The sequence below is a fragment of the Saimiri boliviensis genome, chromosome 1, assembly GCF_048565385.1.
Source record: "Saimiri boliviensis isolate mSaiBol1 chromosome 1, mSaiBol1.pri, whole genome shotgun sequence".
Taxonomy (NCBI): domain Eukaryota; kingdom Metazoa; phylum Chordata; class Mammalia; order Primates; family Cebidae; genus Saimiri; species Saimiri boliviensis.
This window is the reverse complement of record NC_133449.1, coordinates 81888540-81896815: the sequence shown is the minus strand read 5'-3', so window position 1 is coordinate 81896815 and position 8276 is coordinate 81888540. Positions and strand designations below refer to the sequence as shown.

Below are 8276 nucleotides of genomic sequence, written 5' to 3'. Positions count from 1 at the left end.
CGGCTATTGGTAAATTATAGTAAAATTGTGGTCCCTTCCACCACACCCCAGGCAAAGTCATTTGAGGCTTTTAAAGGAAATACCCAAGTCTACAAATACTCTCTGGTGGTGGTGGTGGCGGGGTGGTCACTGCAGGGGGACATGTAGGAAATAATAACGGGAAGTGCTTTTGTGCTTGTCAGCTGAGTGATCAAGGCTCAGTCACTTAACCCTAGGGCTTAGACTTTAGTTTTCTCACATGTGAAATGAGACTGTTCAAAGGCAACTTCTAATATCACTTTTATCTCTAAAACTCTAAAAATATGTGACCGGATGGGCAGGAAAAATGGCTTTTTGGTCTCTGGGATTTCTTTCCTTTCTGCCTGTGTGGCTTTAGGATTAGTGGACCAAAAAGTCATGAGGGGAATTGCGTGATGAAGCCTTTGAAAATTGCAGGGCTACAGGGAGATTTGTAGAACTGCCCCTACTGGTCTTGTGAGAATTTTTCAGTTTATTTGTACAAGCACTGAATTTATTATCAAATATGTGCTATGCATTATTCTTGGTGCTAGTAAAACAAAATCAGGGAGGAGGAGAATTCTTGTCTTTAAAGTGTTTGTAGTTCAAAAAAAATTAAAATTCAATAATTTCTATGTAGTCTTACACAGTTTGCTTATATGTTCGTATGGTTCTAAAAATATTAAGGGGAACTTACCTTAACTTTGTCTCCAAAAACTTTGAGGTGGGATCGTCTTGAAACTTAGCAAAACTCCCAGTGAACTTTTGCAAGAGCTGGGGTCTGGATTTAAAACTCTGAGTTCAGGAGAAGTGTGCCCGTTGGTGAAGCTTCCATTAAAGAGGTGTCTGACTATGCCCTGGTCATTCTGAAAACTGCTCTTCCATGGGCCATTTCTTTTAACATAAAAGGAAATCCTAGTAAGCCCTGTATCTTTTTGGAAAATGCCTTTTCTGTGTTCTGCTTTTACATTCATAACATACTATGCAATGACTAATTAAATAGGTCAGATTGTGTTTTAAATGATGTATGAATTTATTTAAAATTTTTGCTTTAGCAGGCTAAGACTGTTTTCTTAGGTTTGTTTATTCCTCAAGTCCTTGTGGCATGTTCTGATGTCTAAAGTAGAGAAATAAGCTTAAATTTGGCAATGCTAATTGTTTCAGATGTGAGAAAACATAAGCTATATATTATTAAAATGAAAGTTGATTTATATTATTAGTTATATGCCTATGCACATGTGCGCTATGATTAAGTTACAGGAGCTTGATTAAAATAATTATTCTAGATTACAAGAAGTTCTGGGAGGACCTCTTGATGGCAGGTTTTTTTCCCTGTTGCCTTGGTATTTTCGGAATATCTTACACATCATCTACTATATGTGGCTTTGTTGTAAGTTAGAGTTTGATTAGATAGAACATTTGAACACTATTCAACTTGGCAATGTGAAGAGCCTGGAGTCCAGTGATTCGTCTTTAGGGCGGTGTTTGGGGAATAACAAAATATGTCAGAATCATTAAGGGTATTCCAACAGGGAATTTGGGAGTGGTTGAGATGCTTTGTGTGCTTCTAAGAAGGCAGGATGGGAGAGATTAGAAGAGGAAAATGGTTTTAAAATTTCACTCAGAGATTTGTAAATATAATCAGCATTGCTGCAGGTCCATAATACAATAAAATGATTACAAATTGGTAAAAAGATGATGGCTCTTTCTGGTCTCAGTTTAATGAAACTGAAATGGTAAAACAAAAAACAATTTACATGTTACAAAGGTAGGGTTATTAGTGTGTGATATTAGAGCTCTCCCCTGGCCAAAGATATAACTGTTAGAAAGACTTTTAGATATAGACTTTTAAATAAGTTTGTGATATCATTTTGATACAAACGGTGACACCACAGATCACTTCTTTAAACATGATTTTCATGTAGATATACTCCAAGGAAGACACTGTGAAGTCTTGGAAAGAACAAATACCTGGGTTCAGAATATGCTGGGTCAGTAATTTGCTGGCTGTATGGTCTTAGGTAAGTTTTTCAGCCCCCAGAATCCACACTTACAAATTGAAGTGATTCTTCTTCTCTCATAGGCTTATTCAGAAAAAGCTCCATGTTTTCCTCTTGCCTGATCTTCCAGGTTTCTAGGAGCGTTTTGCTACATACCAACTGATCTCCAAAATCATGTCAATCATTAAGGTCTAAAAAGCTAAAAAAAAAAGGGAGAGAGAGAGAGAGAGAGAGAGAGAGAGAGAGAGAGAGAGAGATAGTTGAAATGTTACTGTTTGGGTTAAGTAGTACATGAAAACTTAAACTCCCTCTTTTAGCTATGCCAAACAAAGAGAAATGCATTTAACATTGAAGGCAAAAGAGTCTTTGTTCCATGGACTATAAGGAAACCTGGATTTTCAGGTTTTTGTTTAGGTATGGGGATGTGGAGAACAGCAGGGCTTTACAATTTCTGCACATAGGGCTCAAAGGCTTGTCCAGGCATTTTCTATGTGGTTGTGTTTGAACTTGGTTGTTGATTTCTTTTCATGCAGACCTCTTTCTTACATTAATTTTTTCCCCCTTCATTTCATTCAAACATTTTAACCATTGGGTACACATTATTGAGCACAATTCTTGTGTCTTTATGGCTTAGACCATGTTTAGAGTGTGGATTAATTCTGGATTACAAGTTCAAATGTGTGTGCAGGTCGGAAGGAAAGCAGCCTCTATAACACAATTGTGAGCACCAGAGACTGCTGAACTGAGGACCTCAGTCCAGACAGCAGCCACCAGTCAATGGCTTGTGGCCACACCATTATGTGAGCTGCCTAGTGCCAGATCTTCCAACTTTTTTGAGAGCAGTCAGAAATACAGACTTGGTTTTTAAAACACTGCAAATCAAACAGAGCCCATTGTCTGAGGACTGCTTGTTTTGTGTACTTGAGTTCCAGATACAGTTAGCACCTCTCTTACTATCTATTTCCTAATAATATTATAGTTAAGAGCTAGATAAACTGGGATCAAACCATAGCCGCATCACAAACATACTAACTGTGTGACTTCAGCAAGTTACTTGCCATCTCATTTATGAAGTAGAGGTAATAATAGCTTTTATCTCATTGGGTTTTGGGGAAGACTTAAATGAGCTGAAATATATAAAGCACTTACAATAGTGCCTGGGATGCAGTAGGTGCTGCTGAAGTGTTTAATATTGTTGGAGTCTCTTTTTTGTCATCATGAGACCACACTCCTCTTCTTGTGAGGTCTGGGAAGAGAGAAGGAAGAAGAAAGGAAACTACCCTTTATTAAGTACCTCCTGCGTGCCAGGAATTATCCCATGTGCTTTGTATAACATTTCCTCAGTTAATCCCCATGTAGAATCTTGAGGTAGATGTCATTTGCATTTTATAGGAGAGAGAACTGAGACTCAATGAGATTCAGTGACTTTTTTAAGGTAGAGCAGGGATTTAGACTTAAATAGATCTGATTCCAAACCAATCATTTTACTAGAAGGCTTACCACCCTTGAGCCAGGGAGATCTGCTGTAGATTTTTTGCTTGCTAGGAAATTGCTTTCTAGATGAACCCACTTGGTATCATGAGAAAAACTTGGGATTGTAGTGTTTCCTCCTCACCCCAAAACTGGGAAGGTATTAAGAGACCAAAATTACTTGGAAAAGTCCAGCTTGGTGAGTAGATGAGTTTATTAAGACTCAAGGCACTCCCAGACAGCAGCAGCACAGCTCTAGAGATTCGTTCCACTTCCCATCTCTCATTTAAGCTAATTCTTTGACTCTTTGCCTACTGTGTATGTGTGATGGGACTGTTTTCCTTGGTATGTTTGGATTCTCAGAAACACCTGCTCCTTGGCTGGGCATGATGGTTTTGGATCACAACCTGGCCTTCAAGGTTCAGGCAGTGAACATGTACCCTTAAGTAACGTGGTAGGGGGTCCATCACGCTACATTTGGGGCCAGATTAATTAGGGAGAGCTTTGCTACTCATAAATCTACTGTCCCTGCCGGGCACCCATCAGGTCCTTGAGGGGAAGGTTGGGATCTTTTTATATCTGAAGCATCCAGCATATTCAGTGAACTTAAATGCTGACAAAGATATGAAAGAGGGACTCAAAATAGGCCCTCACCATTTTGGAGAGTCCGGACATAGCATGTTAGGTCTGGCCAGGCTAAGTATTAGCCTTTAATTCCTACACTAAAAGCCCCTCAAATGTTACATAATTTGTGCCTCCCTTTCTACCAGTGTTCTTTATGGTATCAATGAACAGAATCAGAGTGGTTGGGAGGTGTGAAAGTGTGTGTGAAGGGAAGGAGGAAGGGAGCCAGAAGAGAAAGTAGGAAGCTGTCTGTAGAGATAAGGAGAGCAGGGCTGTGAAAGGCAAAAGTCATTGAACAAACTTCCTGTAAGCTCCACAGAGTATTTCAGCTTAGATGAACTTCCCAGATCAGGACAGAGTCAAGAAGCACACGCAACAGTTTCCTTGGAAAGCCCTTTTCCCCTCGTTAGTCTCTGCTGGAAACAGCTTTCGTTTTTGGTAGGTAGAATAAAAGAGTATGAGAAGTTTACTCAAAAGAATATCTGCTGTTATAAATCACACAAAGTTTTCCCAGTTAGGGCTTAAGTCACATCTATCTACAACTCTGAAGCAGAAAAACATGAGTCTTTCTGCTGGTCAGTGAAGTATTTTCAAAGGATTTTAATTCTTCTTCCATCCGAGAAGTTTGAACACACAACTTTCTAGTTTTTGCTTCATTGACTCAAATGTGTTAGGAGTCAGTGGAATTACCAGAGTCATGAACTAAATGATTAATAGGTCTGTTTTTAAGAATCAAATGGAAAACAAATAGGGAAATGAGAACTACAGTTTCCACTCTGTCCCTTTACACTTTGCTCTCTGTCTCCCAGGAGACTGGGGGACAGTCAGGCCGCTGAGTCACCACCTTGCTGTTCCCTTTCAGTCTCTCCAGATGGAGTGCCAAGACTGCAAAGGCTGCGCCGCCCCATCCCGGGGGTCAGGCAGGCTCACAGATGGACCTTTGGAACTAATCCAGATGCAGAGCAATGCTGAGTCCATCCATCCAGAGCCAAGTGTCAGTGTCTGAATCAATGTTCAGCAAGAGCTCTTTAATAAGCTTAATATCTAGAGTCCTGTACTTCCTGGCTGAAGGAGCTCTGGCAAGTTACTTACCCTTCCTGATTCTCAATTTCCTCATCTGTGAAATGGGAATAATCCTAAAAGCTACCTCACGTGTGTGTGATGATTAAATGAGTTTTACAATGTCTAAAAGGCTTCGTGCAGTGACTGGCACATGTTCATTAATACTGTAGATATTAATAAAATGTTTTAGAGGTGTATTGACCACACGAGCAGGTGACCATGTTTGTGTTGGAAATAACCCTTTTCAAAGTGCTTTTATTTTGTGAATGATTTTAAAAGGCACTTGGCATGAGATCAGGCACCTTCATTTGCCACTCCAAAAATTAGAAATGGAAATCTCCATTTCTATTATAAGCAGATTTTTATCCCTTTGTGTAAATTATCAAGATTTTATAAAGGGATATAATATGGTCTTTTCCTTAGAGGGGGAAAATGGTGTAATTATACAGAGACATGTAGATAAAGCAATGATCAATTAGATGGATTAAACAGAATTTAAAAAATAAGTCAAAGAGGAATAAAATTCTTTTTTTTTTTTTAAAGAAGTAACTTTGTTCCATGCTTATTGTTTCCATATACTGGATTGTTTCTTATTTATACTAAATGGAACACAAAATTGTCAGGCTCAAATAAAAATGTCACAAAGCCTGGTTTCTAGTTCGTATCAAAGGTGTTTCTTGATCAGTATTAAATGGTGTTATAAATTCTCAGAGATACCGTATTTTTGTATGTAGGAGAACTGACTGGCATTATAGCGGCAAAGCAGAATTCAGAACTGGACTCTGCAATCACAGATCTCCCCTTGATAAAGTTGGGATGGAAGAGTATAGTATAGCAGAAAGCCACAGGCTTTAGAACCAAACAGAACTGTATTTGAATTCTGGATATACCATTTATTATTGAGTTTTGAATGCATTCGTTATTTATAGGATAAACAAGTGGTTCTCAAAATTCATCGTGGATCAGATTCACCTAGAAGGTATGTTAACACAAACTGTGTACACCACCACAGAGTTCCTGATTCACTAGGTCTGCTGCTTGGTCCCAAAATCTGCATTTCTAATAAGTTCCCAGGTAATAATGGGGGCCTCATTTTGATAACCACTAGGATAAATTTTATGCAGTATGTTAGGCTTAGATAGTAGGTTGTGAATAGCTGGTTAACTATTTGGGGGCAGAGCTTCCATATCTATAAATGGGAAGAATTATGGGAAAAATTTGGTTTCCCATATAGAATAGGGATGTTGTATAGATACACATGGTACTTAGTGGGCAGTCGATAAATAGTAGGTATTATTCTCTTAGAGTCTGATAACCTTGGATTCAAGTTCAAACTCTGCTGAGTGCCAACTGAATGATCTGCTATGAACTCCTTCTTCTGTTGAAACATCATTTATTTGTAAATTGGATGCTACTGACTGAACTGTTCCTCCCTGACTCTCCCGGTCAATTCATGGGTGGAAACCCAAAAGCCCATTGTGATGGTATTTGAAAATGAAGCCTTTGGGCGATAATTGGGGTTAAATGAAGTCATGGGGATGGGGCCCTCGTGATGGGATTAGTGCTCTCATAAGAAACACCTGAGAACTCTCTGACTCTCCCTTGCACCCTCTGTCTCTCTGTATCATCCCCACCCCTCTACCACGTGAGGACACAGTGAGAAAATGGTCGTTTCCAAGAGAACTCTCATCAGGAACCAAATCAGCTTATACTTTCTGGTGTCCAGAACTGTGAGAAATAAATTTCTGTTGTTTAAGCCACTCAGTTTTTAGTATTTTGTTATGGCAATTCTAGCTAACTGATACCGTGAAGATAATTCTACCCTGTAAATTATGGATATAATGAGATGCTGTGCATACAGCACCCAGAACAGAACTGGCTCTTATAGTGATGGTAGCTAATGAGTGTTAGTGTTGTTATTTAATAAGAACAATCACTGCTTTGTCCTTTCTTCCAATTTCTTTATAGGATTTCTCCTCATGTGAACTTTGCTAAGTGCTTTACAAATCTGGTGGTCAACGATTGTGGGGCATTTAGATGAGATAAGAAGCGAGGGCTAATTTAAGTCATTGCCTTTCTTAAGACAGAAATTAATTTCTGTCTCAGCCTCTCATCTTGGGACCTGCCCATATTTATATAAGAACAAAGTGTTATTAAACATTTTTCTGTGTTCAACCTGTTCAAGAGAGTAAGCCATTTGTGTGGCTCATTTTCGTGACATTTCATTTGTTAGAGCACCTTGGTCAGTTGTCTCCTGGGTGGTATCTTGCACATATGTTTCCTGTTAAAGTAACAACTAAAGAGTGGCAACTGTGATTCTTTTCTGGCTGGTGCTCATGTTCCCTTTTCTTCTGTAATTAGCTTGGGGTGGATGTTTTCAGAGGAAGGGAGGGGGCGGCTTATTTATGAATTGAAAATTGGACTTGATGCATTTGACACTGGGTTATACTGCTTAAACTAGCTATGATAAATTTTTCTTCTGTTTCTCTCTCTCTCTCTCATCAAAATCTCCTCATGTATAAGTAGATTCCTCAAGGCCTTATGCTTCTATAATGTTAAGCACCTAATTTTGTTTTAAAAATCACATTAAAATATTAGAGACTTTTGAAGCTTTAAAAGTAGAAAGAAAGAAATGAAGTCAAATACCTCTGATTATTTTAAGAGCAATATTTTATTATGGTGAATAACTATTGGAATCCCCTCAACACAAGTTAGCAAGCTGTCGGGGTCATTTTAATAGTTTTTATAATTTTACTTATCAAGAAGACATTATGTATAGCCATTCTGTAAAAAGTTTACCAATTTCTTATAGTCATATGTGTAGCATGTGACCTCACAATCTCACATCTAGGTATTTACCAAAGAGATTGAAATGTTACATTCACAACATAACTCGTATATAAATGTTTATAGCAGTTCTATTTGTAATTGCTAAAAACTGAAAATAACTAAAGTGTCCTGCAGTGGGTCAATAGATAAACAAACTGTGGTATATCCATAAAACAGAGTATTACCTAGCAATAAAGAGGAACAGATTACTGAGACATGCAGCAACTTAGATTAATCTCAAAGGCATTTTGCTGAGTGAAAAGTTACATGACAAAAGTTATGTGACATTCTTGA

At 38.4% G+C, this 8276-nt stretch overlaps 1 long non-coding RNA gene across 1 annotated transcript in view; it reads right to left on the bottom strand.

Moving 5' to 3' along the window:
- Positions 1-1706: 1706 nt before the first annotated feature.
- The window catches only part of LOC104650551 (uncharacterized), an 84199-nt gene continuing 77629 nt past the window's right edge, over positions 1707-8276 (bottom strand). Inside the window, exon 3 of the long non-coding RNA XR_744157.3 lies at positions 1707-2196. This is a non-coding gene — a long non-coding RNA (uncharacterized LOC104650551). The remainder of the gene's footprint in view (positions 2197-8276) is intronic.